The 19245-nt window shown below is 40.6% G+C and overlaps 1 pseudogene; it reads left to right on the top strand.

Moving 5' to 3' along the window:
* The window catches only part of LOC102863860, a 25220-nt pseudogene extending 6365 nt beyond the window's left edge, over window positions 1-18855 (top strand).
* Window positions 18856-19245: the final 390 nt, after the last annotated feature.

The raw sequence follows: 19245 nt of genomic DNA, 5'->3' as shown, positions 1-19245 counted from the left end.
GAAGTATTTTGCTTGCATGTGATGTTAATTATATTGTTCAATCCACATTCAGGTGGATCCCCGTTCTTTGGAATGGGAACAAGACAGCTGTCCTCCAAATTCCCTGGGATAGACAAGTGAGTTCATCCATGGCTACATAAGTTAATTCAAAAGAGTCAATTTGTACTCCATTGACTCCTGGAGTCTTCTTTTTTGCCAGTGCCTTCAGAGCAGCTTCCACTTCCTCCTTCATTACAATTGGCTTCTGCTCATACAGTACTTCCTGAAATTTTTTCATTTCTTTCAATTCTTTTTGTACAGGTTCTTACCACTAGGCCACCAGAGCTCCTCTAGAATCATGATAGATGGAGAAAAGATTGAGGTTGTCAACAATTTCATCTTCCTCTGCTCCAACATCTTTGGTGCCAGCAGTTAGGAAATCAAAAAATGTGTTGCTTTGGGAAAATCTATTGTGAGGGACTCCTCCAGAATACTAAAGACCAATGATATCAGTCAGTCTAGAGACTCAGGTATGCCTGATTCAGGCTATGGTCTTCTCAACTGCATCTGAGAACTGAACAATGACTAAGGATGACAGAAGAAGAATTGGTGCTCTTGAGTTGTGGTTTAAAATACATATTAAACATACCACAGACTGCCAAGAGGATAAACAGGTCTGTCCTAGAGAGAGTGAAACTACATTGTTCACAAGATCTCACGTACTTGGGGTATGCTAGCAGGATGAACCAGTCTTTGGAGAAGGACATCATGCTTGGAAGGTTAGAGGGTCATTGCAGGAGAGGAAGACTCTAGATAAGATGTATTGACACAGTAACTGTGGCAATGGGGTCAGGTGTGTCAGAGATGCTGAGGTTGGCTCAGGATAGGACAAGATTCAGAGCCATTGTTCATAGTGTCACTGTGAGTCATAGTCGACTTGATAACACAACAATAGTGTTTCCTTATTCTATTCAGACAATAGTTTCCAGGTATAAGTTTCACATGAGCACAATTAAGTGTTCTGAGATTCCTATTCTTTTCATTGTTAGCCGTAATCAATTATGTAAATTGTGATATTGATGAAGAATATTGAACATTCTATGGACAGCCTAAAAAACAAATGAGTCTGTCCTGAAGGATATGCAACCAGGATACTCCTTAGAGACAAGGGTTATGAAACTTGATCTCGCACACTTTGTAGACACTATCAGGAGGGGTCAACCCTTGGGAAAAGACACCATGCTGGTAAAGGTGGAGGATCAGAGAAAGAGAAGAAGACACTCAATGAATGAACTGACACAGTGACTGAAGCAATGTGCTCAAGTATATTGGAAGATTGTAAGGATGGCAAGGGATAGGGCAAGGTTGTTCAAAGGGCGGCTATGAGTCAATTCTACAGCGCCTGATAACAACTGTAACAATTAATGAGGGGGGAGGGAATCCTAGCACGCTTCATTCAGTGTGATTTGGGGACTCTGTTTCAGCTGACTAACTCACCTTCTTGTATAATTAAACATTCCTCTTCATGGTCTCTTCATTGCCTTTCCTCCGATGGTTTTGAATTGAACCTATTAAAATTGAGAATTTCCAGTCATCAAAAAGAACAGTCACAAGAAATACCTAATAATGGTTTTCCATTTTCCAGTCTTTCAACTGTCTTCAAGCAAGTATCTAAAACCCCACTTCTCTGCATGAGCAGAATATTTCTTTTTCTAAGTGTTTAATTTGCCTAAATAGCCTATTAGCCTAAATAGCAAATACTAGTAATGTATTTGCCCAAAATACTTTGATGTGATCATCTGGTTTGGAGGCTAAGAAATTAACAACCCAAAAACTGTTCGTGATAACCCAAGTGCCAATGAGTCAATTTCAACCCTTAGCAACACTACACCACAGAGAGGACCTGCTCCACTGGGCTTTCAAAGCCGTAGATCTTTATAGACCCAAACTGTTTCACCTTTCTCCTGGGAGTGACTGGTGGATTCAAAGCTTCAATCGTGAGGTTAGCAGCCAAATTCTTTAGCCACTACACCACTAAAGTGTGTACATATGCAAATTTATCATAGTTAAAAGTTGAAAACACCATTAATATTAAATGAGTTATAGTATATCTATTGCTTAAAAAGTATATAATTTTATAGGGAGTTTTGGTAGCATAAACTAGAGGAAGCTGTGCTGCTACCCCAAAGGCTGTCTCTACCATTTGTATCCATCAATGTCTCAGAGGGAGAAGAATGAGCCATTTTCTCCTATGCTATTTATCGCCTCAGAACTGTGCTGAGTCAGTTCTGATTCTATACTAACAAATGAGTGAGTGATGTAATTTTATGGGAAATCATTACAATTGTAAGAGAATTTCTTACCATTTCAACTCAATGGCACCTAACAACAACAACAAACAAGAGAAAAGGGAAGGGATACAAAATCATAAAGAGTATAAGGCATTATCTGTAGAAGTTCAAGGACTGCAGTCTTCAATATGGCTTGAAGCTCAACATCAAGAAGTCAAAGATTCTCACCACTGGGCCAATAGGCAGCACCTTGATAGATGGGGAAGAGACTGAGATTGTTAACGATTTCAGCTGGCTTGAGTCAACAATCAGTAGTGTTGGCACCAACAGCCAGGAAATCAAAAGACAAATTGCATTGGGAAAGTCTGCTGTCAGGAACCTCTCCAGAGTACTGAAAAGCAACGATGTCAGCTTAGAGACTAAGCTGCGCCTGATCCAGACCATGGTTTCCATAATTACTTGCTATGCATGAGAGAGCTGGGTATTGACTAAGGATGACAGAAGAAGAGTTGATGTCTTTGAGTTATGGTGCTGGAGAAGAGTATTGAACATACCATGGAGCATCAAGAGAAAAAACAGATCTGTCCTGGAGAGAGTAAAACCAAGTTGCTCACTGGAGGCAATAATTGTGAAGCTCTGCCTGGCATACTCTGGGCATGTTGCCAGGAGGGAGCAGTCGTTGGAGAAGGACATCGTGCTTGGAAGGGTGGAGGGAGAGTGATAGAGAAGAAGACCCAGGAGGGGGATTGACACAGAAACTGGGATAATGGGGGCAGGTGTGTCAGAGACAGATTGGCACAGGCTAGGGCAGAGTTCAGACTCTTTGCACATAGGGTTGCTATTAGCCACAGAAGAATCTACAGCACATAACAAAGTGTGGATTATCTTAAGTATGTGGAAAGGACTTGAAGGAAAATGATAGTCACTACAATACTGTCATATATTAAAACACTTATTGTATGCCAAGTTCTAGGTCAAGCACTTTACATGTGTTATTCATTTAATCCCCAAGAATCTTGTGGCATAAGTATATTTTTTATTTTAATTTTATGAATGAGAGAAAAGACTTCAAGAGATTAAATAACTTTCCCCAAATGTCATAGTGTGTCTTGAATGTGGACACCAATTCAGGTTTAAGCTGTCACCAAAGTTCCTTAAGTTACACTCTCAGCCAAGTTTTCCTTGAAATGCCCATAAATGTCCATAGAAATTGTTGAGATGACATGTCATATGTATTTTAAACTCAGTAAACAATTTTTAAATAATATATGTTACCAGTTGGAACTGATTCATAGCTGACTCTCCAGCAGGTTTTCAGAGGCAGTGAATTGCACAGGAGAAGATTGTCCATCTTCCTCTATGGAGTAGCTGGCGAATTTGAACCATGTGCCTTTGGGTTGGCAACACATCTTCTTAACACTAAGCCAAGAGGTTCTCTCTCTCTCTCTCTCTCTCTCTCTCTCTCTCTATATATATATATATATATATATATATATATATATATATATATATACACCCACATACATACATACACATATATATATGTGTGTGTGTTGTGTGTTTCAATTATTCTTTCATTTCTAAATTTCCTAAAAATTTTTCTAATTTCTAAATTAGAAGATAACACAACTCTTTCTAATTGAAATTCTAGACATATACCCTCTACCAGATGAATGAATAAATAAAATGTGATACATGCATAGAGTAACCCCTATCCAGCCATAAAGATATATGAGGTCTTAATGCACAGCATCACAACATAGATATATCACAACATAGATAAATTGTCCAAAAGGACAATTATTACAGGGCTTAATTTATATGGGATAAGCAAATACATAGAAACTAAAGATTACAAATGGTAACCAGAGATGGGAAGAAGAGAAAAGAGAGGTTTTTATTCAGAGAGCATTCATGGTGATGGGATGATTTGGAAAAGGATAAGGAAGAGGTTGTATAACTTGAAGACTATGTCACTGAAATGTCCATAAATGTCCATAGAAATTGTTGAGATGATATATGTATTATCAACTCAGTAAGATAATTTTTCACACAAACACAACTTCTACATTTTGCTTTCTAAAAACAAAGGAATTAGTGTTACACACACACAGAGAGAATTTTGTTTTTTATGAAAATGGAATGTGATACTGACATCATATAGACCCAAAGAAGATCCAATGTAAGTGAGCTGGCAACTGAGGGGGATTAGAACTCTTGTATTTCTTTACTTGCTTTTCAACAAAGTCCCATCATTAGATGTACTGTGAGATGGTAGTACTTAACCTTTCGGGGTCATGTCTTCATTGAGAATCTGTTGAAAGCTATGGTCCCTTTCCCCCACATGTACATACACACTTTATACACACAACTTCAGATTAACAAGTGCAACCATGCCTATGGCTTCAGATGCCAGGTAAAGGTCTCCTACTTATAACCTAACAAGAAGTCAATGGTTTTGTTTGTTGTTTGTTTGTTTAAGCGTGATGACCTCTCTAGCAGTGGTGTGAGCCGTAGGTGGCAGTGTTTACCATGACGCTGTGTCCGTAGGGACGGGCTCTTGGACTGTCTTTTCTGGGAGGATGGATTTCAACAACTTGATTTGCACTCTTGACTGATCCCCAGATGATCAACAGTGTGTGAGGATGATGCTGAGCTAAACCAACAGGCTTACATGGATATGAACTCATGAAGAAAGAACGAAAACAGGACAAGGCTGACTCCCAGGAGCATATTCCTTTACAGTTTACAAAGTATTTTAATACCCTTGATCTCAGTTAACCTTCCACCCTACACACGTCCAGTGGAAAAGGTCATTAGCCTTATTTAACATGTGACCTGGGTCTCTCCTCTTGCCCTGCTTTGCAAGAACTGGCTATATTTGGCTGGTCCCCAAACTTGATACAAATCTGTCACAATTACAATGAAGTCTTTAGTTGCTTTAATGAAGCATACTGCAAATTTTGTAGATCTTTTGAAGATTTGTGGAGTCTCCTGGATTTGATTTGTTAAGGTTTGAAATGTTTCCAGCAGTGGCAACACTGTCTACACAACAGGCTATAAAGAGCAGCATTTGCGGAATTGCTGTGTCTTAAGGGAACTCCTGGGGTCTCCTCCTCTAGGGAGACAGATTTCAACAGAATGCTTCTTGTCAACTAAGGTGATGTTTTATGGGGCTTAGGTGTTGCTTATATTTGTTTTGTTTTGTTTTTCTATCTTGCCATTAAGCATCATCCACTTTTTTTTTTTGTGGTGGTAGTAACAATCTTCATTTTTCTTTGGGTTCTATTCACATCAGTGTGATTCTGGAAGAAATGCTGCCAGTATCATATGAGTCAGGCCAAACCAATCAGAACCTCAGATTCTTGAATCACGGTGATTGGCACAGGAACAGATAAGTGACACAGGACAAAGCAGCTCATGGGACTTTAGCTGAGGCTTCTGGAAAAGATGATAGGGTTCTGTCAGACTTAAAGCTGTTGCTACCTTGTTAGATGCCATCCAATTAACTCTGACTCATTGTGGCCCCACGAACACTATACAAAATATCAAATCTGGAGCTGTTTCTGCCATCTTGCTAAGAAATGGAGCCTTAATCCAAAGCCACAGAAGTCAGCTGAAAAATAATATAGACTCAAGTTTTAATATCATTTAAGGCTTAAGCCAGCTGCAGTAAACTGGATGATGAGCCAAAGACATGTCCCTCTCTTAAAATCTGAAAATATTACCTGTATGGGGGAAAAATATTATACATAAGCAACTTCATCTTACTTGGATTCACAATCAACATCTTTGATACCAACCGTCAGAATATTAGGAGATGTATTGCACTGGAAAACTCTACAGTCAGAGACCTCTCCAAATTATTGGGGAGCAATGATGTCAGTTTGAGGACTACAGTGTGCCTGATTCAGGCCATGGTCTTTTCATGAATTTTTATTTACTATACATCTGAGAATTGGACAGTGAAAAAGGATGATAGCAGAAGAATTGATGCCTTTGAACTGTGGTGTTAGAAAAGAATACTGAATATACCATGGCCTGCCAAGAGAACAAATATGTTGAAAAAAGTACAGCCAGAAGACTCCTTGGAAGCCAAGATAAAGCTTAGTCTCATATACTTTTTACATGTTGCTGGGAGAGGTTATTCACTGGAAAAGGACATCATGCTTGGAAAGATGGAGGGTCAGTGAAAGAGAGGAAGACCATCAAACAGAGGGATTTATACAGTGTCAGAAATCGTGAGGATGGCACAGGATAGGACAGGATTCAGATCTGCTGTTTATAGGATCAGTATGGGTTGTCCTGGACTCAACAGCACCTAACAACAACAATATATGGCAAAATATGTGACAGAATTAGAGCTCTTAAGTGGAGGTGTTTATTTTGGATTATCTGTTGTTATCAGGTGCTGTCAAATTGACTCCAACTCCTAGTGAGCCTATGAAGACATAACAAAGCCCTGCCTGATCCTGCACCATCCCCATAATCTCTGCTCTGTGTGAAACTATTGTTGCAATCACCAGGACAGTCTCTCTCATCAAGGGTCTGTTTTTTTTCTTATACATGTGAAAGTTGGACAATGAGTAAGGAGGACCAAAGAAGAATTGATGCTTTTGAAATGTGGTGTTGGCGAAGAACATGGACTGTCAAAAGAACAAATCTATCTTGGAAAAATTAAAGCCCTCAGAAGCACATTTTCATATTATCTTATCAGTTGTTGTTATGAACCATCAAGTCAGAACTAACTCACAGCTGACCCTCCAGCTGATTTTCAGAGGCAGTTAATCATAAGGGAAGAAATTGCCCATCTTTCTCCCACTGAGCAGCTGGTGGATTCGAACCATGTGCCTTTGAGTTGATAGTGCAACTCCTTACCACTAAGCCACCAGAGCTCCCTACTGGTATCAGTAGGGACCAGTTATGAGTGAAAGCCACCTTGACAGCACCTAACAACATACTTACTGTGTTTTAACATCACAATATGCCCTATATGTCCATGTAACTATTTTATTGTTCAAATAGTTGGAATCAGTATCTACTAGTCATCTGAGGATCTCCTACTTAAGTCTGATTTAAAAAATTTATGTCATCAGTAAGTACCAGGAAATCTTCCCTGCCCCTTAAAATAACTAATATGTTTTCTGGATTTTGACAATGACGTTTATGCCACTGACTATGTTTCCCTTTTAGCCTTAGTAGCCAGAAAGCTCAGTCATAATTCAAGTTGTATTCCGGAGGCAATGTTGACACTTGAATAAGTATGCATATTTATATTCATTTTTCTAAATATGTCATGTTTATATTCTTATACCTAAATATGACTTTCTTCTAATTAGAGCGGAATTCTAAATGGTATATATAAAAGGCAAACATCACAGAGTAAAAAATTACTCAGGGAAAATACCTTCTTTTGCTCTAATATGCAGCATGTAATAAAGTACCTTTTCCGGGAAATTAGATCAAAAAAATTTGTGGAACATATCACTAAAAAATCAGTTCTAGGATCTGAACCAAAGTTTTCCATATTCATAAGACCCTAGGATGGGTGGAAGGAAGTGGTGATCCAGGGAAATAGAATGTGATGCTTACCTTTTAAGAAGTTCTTACACTAACATCTCAATCATATAAAAAAGCTGGGACGTGAGTGTCAATATGTTGTTGTTAGTTGCCACTGAGCAACTCTGATTCAAGCAACCCTTGACCTCATGAACAACAAATGGCAACCTTGCCCCATCCAGCACCACGCTTCCAGTCTCCACCATGCCCATTGTCGTAGTCCGTGTGCCACATCATCGCATTGAGGGTCTTCCTCTCTCTTGCTGGCCCTCTGCTTTTCCAAGCATGTAACTGAAAAGACTAAGAAGATCTTCTTTGAGCTGCAATCCTTTCTCTGGTTCTGCAAATAAGCTCAATAATAAAACCAGGAATGGTCTACTTTCAGACAGTTCTTCCCCTCAGCTCTTTCATCTGAAAGGAATATATGATATATTGTATAATGTATATTGTATATATGAGAACAGTTTGGGACAAGGGGAGCATGGGGGCAGGGAAGAGGGGAAATGTGCAATTATGAACAAATTTTTAAAAAATGAACTGAGGGTGGGGTAGGGAGGAAAATGCGCAACAATGAATGAATAAAAATCCAACGTTTCCATAAATTGTCATTAAAATCACAATAACAAAATTTGAATATTAAAAGAAAAGAATGGTCCATTTTCAAGAGGCCTTCTTTATTCATCCCTCTGGGATCACTCTTACCCCAAAAGCAACTTCCTTGAAACTAGCAAAGCCCTGAGGGGTTGGCCTCGGACAAGGGGTAAGTGAAAAGAAGGTGAAGGCTTCTACCAGCGGCCCTCAGCCAGAACCTTTTGTGAGAGTTTTCACAGTATCATCTCCAAGGCAACTTTCCTCAGGTAGCTGACCTCAGACAGGGATCCATATTGAACCTTCGACTTTGAACCATGTTCTTTCTCTTCCTTCTCCCTTTAGAATTTCTATTTCCCCTCACATCCCTCTTCCTTCAAGTACCCCTCCCAAACCACAACTAGAGCTTGACCTCCAAATGGCCCACTCAGCCTTGTCCAACCATGCTCATCCCTGCACTAGAACATAGAGCTTCTTTTAAGGTTTGTTACCCCAGAACGAGTCTCTCAGACAGAACTTCCAGTCCTCTCTTGAGAATGTTGCCAAAATTACAAGGAAAAGATGAATCCTCACCAAATTGCCTCAAAACTAGCCCTCAGCTTAAATAACCTCCACTCTGCATTCTTTGATTAGGTCTAGCTCAGCCAGGGCTGTGCTGAGGAACCACTGCACCTAGGGAGTCAATGTGGAGATATTTTGAAATAACAACAAACCCTGGGAAATAAGTCTTTAATGTTAAAAATAATTGAAGCCGTGGATCACATAAAGGACGAGCTCATAAAGTAAGTGATATCAGAAGGCATTTCCTATAGAATACATTAAGCCCTCTGCTCTGAAGCAAGTTTTCCCAGTCTCTGTATAATGTTCATAGTGAATTCAGTCAACTGTAGATCAAAAGAGGAAATAAGTAGCAGCCAAGAGTTATTTTTGTGATAGAATGGAAATGAATCAGAATATTTAATTGATTAATAATTAAGCACTTTTATTAGAGAGTAAAACCAAATTTCTCCTTGGAGGCCAGGATTTTAAAGCTCTGTCTCACATACTTTGAGCACATGGCCAGGAGGGACCTGTCCTTAGAAAAGGGCATCATGCTTGGAAGGGTAGAGGGACAGCACAGGTGAGGAAGACCCTGAACGAGATGGAATGATACAGTAACTGAGGCAACGGGTGTAGGTGTGTCAGAGTCAGTGAGACTGGCTCAGGACAGGGCAGGCTTCAGAGCTGCTGTACGTACATAGGATTGTTATGAGTCACAGGCAACTCAACGGCACATAACAACATGCATTTATCTCACCTAAATTTAAAACTCAAGTTCTTTTCATTTTTGAGATAATAACTAAAATTTCTGGGTGATATAAAACAGTTGGATTAAACTGTCAATCTAAAAGGAGCCCTGGTGGTGCAGTGTGTAAGGCATGGAGCTCCTAACCACAAGATCATCAGTTCAAATTCATCCTGGGAGAAAGAGAGTCCTCTCCTATAAAGTTTTCCAGCCAAAGAAACCCAATAGAGGTTTCTAATGAGTTGGAATAAACTCCACAGGAATGAAGTTGGTTTTGTTTTTATTTTTTATAACCATGATGATGAGGGAATAAGTTTAAGCTGCACTGAAGACATTGGTAAAAAATAAAGCCACAGGAATTTATGGAATACCAATTGACATGTTTCAACTAATAGGTGCAGCCCTGGATGTGCTCACCAGGTTGTGCCAAGACATTTGGAAAGCAGTACTTGGAAACTGACTACAAGAGACTCACATTTGTTCACATTCCCAAGAAAGTAGACCCAAGAGAATATGGAAATTACCAAATAATATCATAAATAACACATGAAAGCAAAATATGACTCAACATCACCATTAAGAGAGAAATTTCGAGGGAGCTCTAGTGGCCTAGTGGCAAGAAGCTACACTGCAATCCCAGAGGTGTGAGTTAGAATCCACCAGATGCTCTGCTGGACAAGGAGGAACAATTTCCTCCCATACCAGTCAGATCCAATTTGATGGTACGTGTACAAAAAATAATAAATTTTGAAAAAAGAATTTAAAAAAAGAGAGAGAAATTCTAGAAGTTCAAGCTGGGTTTAGAAGAGGTCATAGCACCAGGGATATGATTGTTAATGTCAGATGGGTCTTGGCTGAAAGTAGAGAATACTAGAAGAATGTCTATTTCCACTTTATTGATTATTCAATGGCATTTAACTGTATGGAAAACAACAAGCTATAGCTAACATTGAGAAGAATGGGAATCCCAGAACACTAAATTGTGCTCATGCAAAACCTATTACCTAACCCAAGAAACTGTTGTCTGAAGAGAGCAAGAGAATACTGAATTGGTTAAAATCAAGAAACATGTGTGTTAAGGCTGTATCCTTTCTCCACACTGATTCAATTTGTATGCTGAGCAAACCATTCAAGAAACTGGTCTTTATGAAGAAAAATATGGCATCAGGATTTGAGTAAGACTTGTCAATAACCTGTGTTATGCATATGACACACCTTGCTTCCTAAAAGTGAGGAGGACTTGTGCTTACTGCGTAAATTCAAGGACTACAGACTTCAATATAGATTACAGCTCAACATCAAGAAGACAAAAATCCTCACCACTGGACCAATAAGCAACATCATGATAGATGAAGAAAAGATTGAATCAAAACACATGGTTGTTGTTGTGGTAGTTTTGTGCCATCAAGTAGCTTGCGACTCATAGCGACCCTATGCAGAACAGCCCTAAACTCTGCTCTGTCCTGTGCCAATCGTACTGTCTCTGACACTCCCATCCCAATTATCCCAGTCACTGAATCAATCCACCTCATAGAGTGCCTTCCCCTCCTGCGCTGTCCCTCCACCCTCCCAAGCATGATGTCCTTCTCCAAGGACTGGTCTCTCCTTACAACATGTCCAAAGTATGTTAGATGGAGCCTCAGAATCCTTGCCTCCAAGGAGCCACCCAGTTTAACCCTTTCCAGGATGAATCTGTTTGTTTTCCTAGCAGTCCATGGTTCCCTCAATACTCTTCTCCAGCACCACAGCTCAAAGGCATCAATTCTCCTTCTATCCTCCTTGGTCATTGTCCAACTCTCTGATGCATAGCAAGTGATTGTGAAGACCATGGCCTGTATCAAACGCACCTTAGTCTCCAGAGAGACACCATTGCTCTTCAGTACTTTGGAGAGGTCCCTAACAGCAGACTTTCCCATGGCAATGTGCCTTTTAATTCCTGGCTACTGGTGCCAAGAGTGTTGACTGTGGAGCCAAGCAAACTAAAGCTGTGTACAATCTCAATCTCTTCACCATCCATCCTGATGCTGCCAATTGGTCCAGTGGTGAGAATCTTTGTCTTCTTGACATTGAGACTCAATCCATATTGGAGGCTGCAGTCCTTGACCCTCTGCAGCAGGTGCTTCAGGTCCTCTTCAGTTTCAGCAAACAGGGTTGTGTCATCTGAATAACGCAGATTGTTGATAAATCGTCCACCAATCTTGAACCCACATTTCTCCTCATAGAGCCCAGCCTCCTGGATAATCTGTTCTGCATATAGGTTGAAAAGGTATGGAGATAGGATGCATCCCTGGCATACGCCCTTTCCACTTGGTACCAGCAGTCAAAAAACCAAAGACATGTTTTATTGGGAAAGTCAGGGGCTTCTCCAAAGTCCTGATTAACAATGATGTCAGTTTAAAGACCAAGGTGCATTTGATTCACGCCAAGTTCTTTTCAATCACTTGCTATACATCTGAAAGCTGGATAATGAATAAGAATGACAGAAGAATTGATGACTTTGAATTGTGGTGTTTAAAGAGAGTATTGCATATCCATCCCACGGATAGCTAAAAGAATTAAAGTTTTCGTGGAGAAAGTGAAGCCAGAATGCTCCATAGAGGCAAAGAAGACAAAGCTTTGTCTCACATATTTTAGTTATATTGTTAGGAGAGACTGTTCCTTGGAAAGGAACATCAGACTTGGAAAGATGGAGGGTCGGCTAAAGAAAGATCCTCAACTAGATGGATTAACAGTGATTGTAGCAATGTGCTTGAATATGTCAGAGATTGTGAGTATGGTACAGGATAGGACAGAGCTGTTGTTTGTGGGGTCCCTAAAGGTCTTCCCCACCTCAGTGGCACATAACAACAACAACAGAAGTTGGCAGTTCAAACACACCCAGCAACACCACTGAATAAAAGCCTGGTAGGTTATTTTCATTAACAGCAAACAAAGTCCAACAGAACACTTCTACACTTAAAGAGATCTAAGTGCCACTCGTCAGAATTGACTTGATGACAATAGGTTCATCTTATTACATGTGGTTATGAGCCATCTGTGACCCACAGTGATCCTATGTACACTATTTCTGAACCCTACCCTATTCTTAGTCAATCTTACTGTCTCCAACATACATCCTCCTAATACCCAAGTTACTGTCTATCTATCACATCTAGGATCTTCCTCTCTTGCACGGTACCTCCACCATTCCAAGAATTATGACCTTCTCCAAGGACTGGTCCCTCCTGGCCACATGCCCAAGGTACATGAGACAGAGCTTCAAAGTTCTTACCTCCAAGGAACATCTTGGTTTCACCCTCTCCAGGGAAGATCTGTTCGTCCATGCTATCTTCAATACTCCTCTCCAGCTCCACAATTCAAAGGCATTGATTCTTCTTCTGTCATCCTTAGTCATTGTCTAGCTCTCTGATGATTAGCAAGTAATTGTGAAGATCACGGCCTGGGTCAGATGCACCTTAGTCTCCAGACTGACATTGTTGCTCTTTAGACCTTGGAGATGTCCTTGATAGCAGACTTCTCCAATGTAATTCTTCCTGACTGTTGTGCCAAGAGTGTTGATTTTGGAGCTGAGCAAGCTGAAATTGTTAACAACCTCAATCTCTTCTCCATCTATCATGGTGCTGCCAATTGGTCCAGTGGTGAGAATCTTTGTCTTCTTGATGTGGAGCTTCAATCCATATTGAAGACTACTGTCCTTGACCTTCTGCCACAAAAGCTTCAGGTCCTCCTCAGTTTCAGCAAGCAAGGTTGAGTTATCTGCATAACACAAATTGTTAAAGAGTTTTCCTCCAATCCTGATGCCGTACTTCTCCTCATAAAGCCCAGCCTCCCAAACAATCTTCTCTGCATATAGATTAAAAAAGGGATGGACACAGGACAGGCTCCTTTCCTGATTTTGAACCAGGCAGTGTTTCCTTGCTCTGTTCTGAGGACTGCATCCTGGTCTAAGTATAAGTTTCATGTGAGAATAATTCCAATGCTGCTATTGTGTAGGAACTTCTACTTAATAAGTGGTTTAATAAAATAGAGTGTATATGTATACTAAAAAAAAATGACAGTCTGAAGTGAAATGTTAACATCTGAGTATAAGATAAAATTTTAGTTGAATGTTTTGGGGATGATATAATTGATAATAAAATACATTATCTTTTAGATTTTGGTGTTGTAAACAGATTTTTTTTAAGAATTAGTAAGTAAATCTATCTTTGTTCTTACCACCTGTGTGATAATATGTAACCTTTATTCTTTGAACATAAACAAGCAAAGTTCACAGGACAAAATCAATATTATACTTTCCGACTGCCTGTTGACAATATGTTGTGTGACTGGTTTGTGTTTTGAGTCTATTGTTGTTGTTGTTTAATGCCATCAAGTCGTAGACGACTCATAGTGACCCTATGAACAAACAGCCTGAGCACTGTTCGTACACAGAGTTTCCGGAGGCAAGCCATTTTGGAAGTGGATGCCGCTCCTGCTTCCAGGCTTGATTTAGTCGGGAAGCTCCAGCCAACACTGTCCACCATGGGTGCCCATTACCACGATTGGCACATCACTGTCACAGGCTTCAGCATCACAGCAACCATGAGTTACCTCTGTACAGCAACGCACAGACCAGTGCTATACCACCTAGAAGAATGTTTGACAGGAAGACAATTTGAACCTGGTCCGAGGGCCACAGATGGTTCAAACCCTCGGCCCAGGCTGGCTAGCCTCACTCCAGGGACAGAGCAAACCTGCAGGTCAAACACATTCCCGGAAAAGCAGTCCACTCCAAAAGCTTGCCACGTTTCCTGCACTCCCACCACCACGCTCCTGCCTTCTGGCAAGGAGAGCTTCCCACGAGCCTGGGAGGAGCCAGCCAAACCAAGAACAACATGGTCACTTCTTCCCAGCTGCCTTGGGCTTAAAGCTGCCTCCTGGTTCAAACCCTAGGCCCAGGCTGGCTAGCCTCACTAGAAAACGTTTATATGTTGTTCTAGCCATCATTAGGTAATTTAAACAAAAAAAAAAGAGGAGGAAAAAACCAAACAATCAACAATTTAATTCAATATGTCCTTGTCTGGAATTGCTGGTGGTACAAATGGTGGGTTAATGTATTTTGCTTCTAACTAATGGGTTGACTTTTTGAGTAGAGGCATCTTGGACAAAAGATATGATGGATTTACTTCTGAGAAATGAGCCGTTGAAAGCCCTATGTAGCACAGGTCTACTCTGAAGTACATGGAGTTAAAAGGGGTGGAAGTTATTTCACCAGCCACTTATTTTTCTCTCTGTTTTACTATAACAAACAAGTTCTTGTTGCATTTGAGGAAACTTCCCCCTTTCCTGGCTAACCTAGGAGAGAAAGTGTAGCTGCATCCTGTTCTGGCACTCCTCTATTTTCTGCATTTAGAGTTTTACTTTCCCTCTCTGAACTAAACTGCCTCTGGCTTGTCTGAGATTGAGATGAGGTATTAAGGAAAAATCTATAAAGATCAGAATATCTTATTGATTTTTTAAAAAAAATAAGGTGGCATAAACTCAATGTCAAATTTTGGTTCTTGTGAATTTGATTTAACCCTCTTAGTTTTAGTTTGAGCTTGCATATGAGTAGTTGATGGTGTGTTTCACCTCAGCACCTCACCTAGTTTTCACAGCTAATATTGATCTGCTCCAATGATTACTTCCACTGATTCTCGTGCATACCATCAGTTGATATGTATAGTTTGCATTTATGCTTCTTATAAAAGGTATTTACAATGAATAGGTCATTGATTGTACAAAATTCTATCCTGTCTCCAGCCTCATTTCTATTACCAAGTCCATGTTTTCCAACTACTGATCCTTCTTTCCTGTTCCCAACTTTTGCATTCTAGTCACCCATTATTATTAATGCATTTTGGTTGTATGTTTGATCAATTTCTGATTACAAGAGTTGGTAGAAATATGCACACCCTTGTTTATCACTGCCTTGTTCACAATAGCAAAGAGTTGGAAACAACCTAAGTGCCCATCAACAAGCGAATGGATAGAGAAGCTGTATATATTCACACAATACAATACTATGCTACATTGAAAAACTCATTCATTATTATACAAAATGGATGATCCTGGAGGATATTATGCTGAGTGAAATATCTCAGTCATAAAAGGACAAATACTGCATATTACCCCTGTTATAAAATGGGACTGACATCAGGGTTGGGAGGAGACTGAGAAAGATGGGAAAAGTTATGTATGCTGCATTGACACAGATAAGGGAAAGAACTGTTTAAAAAGGATGTATGATTAGGTATTATTGTCGTAACAGGAGTCCAAAACAAAGGCTGCATAGTGGAGTGGACTTGCAGGAAGTGACTGTATAACAATGAAAGAATTTTTCTTTTCCTTTTCAAAGAGAAGAGGAAACTGGGAGGGAAGGGGTGAGCAGGGAGAAACGTGCAACAATGAATGAATGGAAATCCAAAGTCTCTGTAAACTTTCATTAAAATGAATAATTAAAAAAAAGAGTTGGTAGAAATCATCTTTCTTCTTTGGCTCAGGTTGTTGGTACATATAGTTGAATGATAGTGGTATAACTGGATCTTCCTTGCATGTGTATGGATATTATTCTATCACTTGCAACATTGTACTCCACGATGGATCTAGAAATGGCCTTTTTAACTATGAATGTGACCTCATTTTTCCTCACCTTTTCATCTCTGGTGGAGTAGATCATATGATTTTCTGATTCAAAATGTCGCATGTTAATCCATCTCATTTCACCAAAATAAGCCAAAATGTATGCATTTCATTTCTTTCTTAGTAATGTTCCATGTTCTACATTCATACTTCTCATATTTCACATTCCAATCATTAGTATCTGCTTGCAATTATTCCTCCTCCTTTGTGTTTCCCAATAGAGGGCTTAGCCTTCAGGTGTCAGATCTACTAGTCTACTCTAAGTGTGCTTTTTTGTACATAAGGTTTATGAACGCCTGTTATATAGTTTTGTTTATTTGTTTGTTCATTTTTAAGGCCTGTTATTTTGGATGTGGATGGCCAATCTTCCTGACTTAATTTAGATGCTCAGCCTTAGAACAATAACTGACAGACAAGTGTTTATTTTCCCTAAAGGAGCAGATGAAAGACAATTTTCCACTACAAAAGTAACCAATAGATTCAGTGGCAGTCCCTCCCTTTGATGTGTGTGTCTTGGTCCTATCTTTTTCCCCAACTCCACCAGCATCCCCTTCACCCCTGCCTAGCCCAACCAGCACCTTCCTCTCCTTAGCCAACCCTTGATATGATGACTCGGACTGCAAGTCACTTCTGTGATGCCTAGGACCTCACACTGTTTCAGGTCTATCATGCTGCTACCTGTCTCTCTCAAGGCCAGGAGGCTCTAAGTCTGAGTCCCAGATAATTTTGTAATGAAAATATTCTTTTATGCTGATAAAAGAACAGTTTCTCCAAGGATTTGGTATGAAAAATTAACAACCAATTGAGCATCCCTTTGGCTGCAATGAAGAGAAGCTGGCACCATCTAAGAGTTCTGTCCCTAGACCTGGAACACAAGTCAGGCTCAGGACCCTTACCAAGTCCTCAGAGGCCTACTGGCAAGAAACTGTGCTGAAATCCTGCAGGTACACAGCTTCTCTGCAGGAGAAAGAGGGGCAGTCTCCTCCCATCCAATTAACTGTCTCTGAAAATCCAGTGGAGGATCCATTATGGGTCGATTCTGACTGTATAGTCAAACAGCAGACCTCTCTTTGGGTCTACATGTTCTGATGCCATTTATGGAGCGGGTTTGAGTTCTTTCATCTGGGGTTTCTTGAGACCCTTGTTAGTCGGGAGATATTTCTCAGTACACTGTGAGACAATTATGAAATTACCCTGCTAAATTTCAGCTCACATCCTTTATGAAAGTTATTAGCAAGAGTCAGTGCTTGGAAAAATACATCATGCCGTGAAAGGTGGAAGGTCAGAGAAAGACAAGAAGACCCTCAGCAAGATGGATTGTCAAAATGACTCTAACAATGAGATCGAGCCTGGGGTAACTATGCATCTTAACTCAATGGTGCATAACAAGAACAACCCTATAAAACAGGATTTTCTGCTCCCTGATGACTTGCTGGACCTCCCTTGGGTGTGCCTAAGTCTGGCGTCTTAGTAAGCCCTCTAGCCTCCTAGGGTAATAACCATGTGAGAGGAGTAACTGCCCCTTGCTAGGTTCAAACAATAAAAGGAAAGATATAGTTCAAAAGAGTAGTGCAGGAAGACAGTCATAAATAACATTAGAGAGGAAATTAGGAGAAAATGACGTCTTTGAGTGGTTAGAAACTAGGTTTAGAAGACATTTTCAATTCCTAGAGAGAAGATTGACGTATTTCTAACATAGACTTTTATCTCAACAGAGGTTGTCTCTGAGTAAATAATTTCCTATGTTTATGAGTCTTTCAACTCTTCAAGTTTTAAACAATACACATGCATCACATTGACAGGAAAAAAAAGAAAATAAATAAAAAGTATGTCATTAAAATTCCACAGTACAGCTCTACATCTTTGAAAACAATTGGCATGTGAGTCAGAAAATACAATAGGAAAATACAATACATAGGAAAGCAAACAATAAGGAGGAAAGTGAATATATGTTATTTAAAAGTATTTCTGAAAAGCTTCTAAACTCATTCTAATATTCTAGAGCTAGGAGAATATCCAATGTCAGTTTCAATGCCCTGAGAGGCATGAGGGATTTATGTCCAGGATAAGTTCAGCCGGAACATAGGCTGGCAGGTCCCATCCAAGGTCATCTGGGACCACCTGAGTACCATGTAAGAAATGCAGGCCCTGCATGAATCCGAGATCCTTCCCTTTCCCAATCCAGAGAGGAACTTCATCCTTCCAGAGGGGATCGTCCAGGAAGTCCGGGAAGGAAAAGTGGTTATTGAGGAGGAGATGAAAGAGACCAAACAGGCTTTGGACCCCCACGACGGGGCTGATGATGTGTTTTCCTCTTCAGGAGGCTTGGGGAAAGCCATGGAGAAGTCCAGCAAAGAGAAAGAGAAGACCTCCTCAGATTTGGGATCCAAGGAAGGAGCGGACACGCGGAAGCGCAGCCAGGTCACTGACAAGGTCCTGAGGGGCAACAGCAACCCCTCCAGCTCCAATGCTGCCAAGCGGCGCCGGACGTAGGCAGCCATGGGATCAGGACACCAGCAGGTGTCACGCACCTGTGTGCTAGGGACACACCATTTGGCAGGCAAGCAGATGAGATTTTCACAGTGCCCACTGAGACTTTGAGGGGGACCTCAAGGGGAGACTCCAAAAGACCAGGGACGGCTCATCTCAGACCTGGAGGGTTGCGTGGGCTCCGCTGGCCCTGGCGCACTCTGCTTCCTGGGCCGCCCAGAGTCCTGGGGCCAGGAGTAAAGGCTTGAGCTGAAAAGCAATAAAAACGGCATTTCTCCTCTGTCCTCAGCGAAGCCACAGATCCCTGCAGGCCTATCCTTCCTCTTTTCTTGTTTTTTTTCCATGGCCTGGAGCCTTTATCCTGCAAAAACAGTACCTAGAAGGCCACCTCAG

This window comes from Elephantulus edwardii, unplaced genomic scaffold, assembly GCF_000299155.1.
Source record: "Elephantulus edwardii isolate Elephantulus edwardi_28Jun2011 unplaced genomic scaffold, EleEdw1.0 scaffold00220, whole genome shotgun sequence".
NCBI classification, from domain to species: domain Eukaryota; kingdom Metazoa; phylum Chordata; class Mammalia; order Macroscelidea; family Macroscelididae; genus Elephantulus; species Elephantulus edwardii.
The sequence above is the reverse complement of the archived record's forward strand: the minus strand, read 5'-3'. Positions and strand labels throughout refer to the sequence as shown.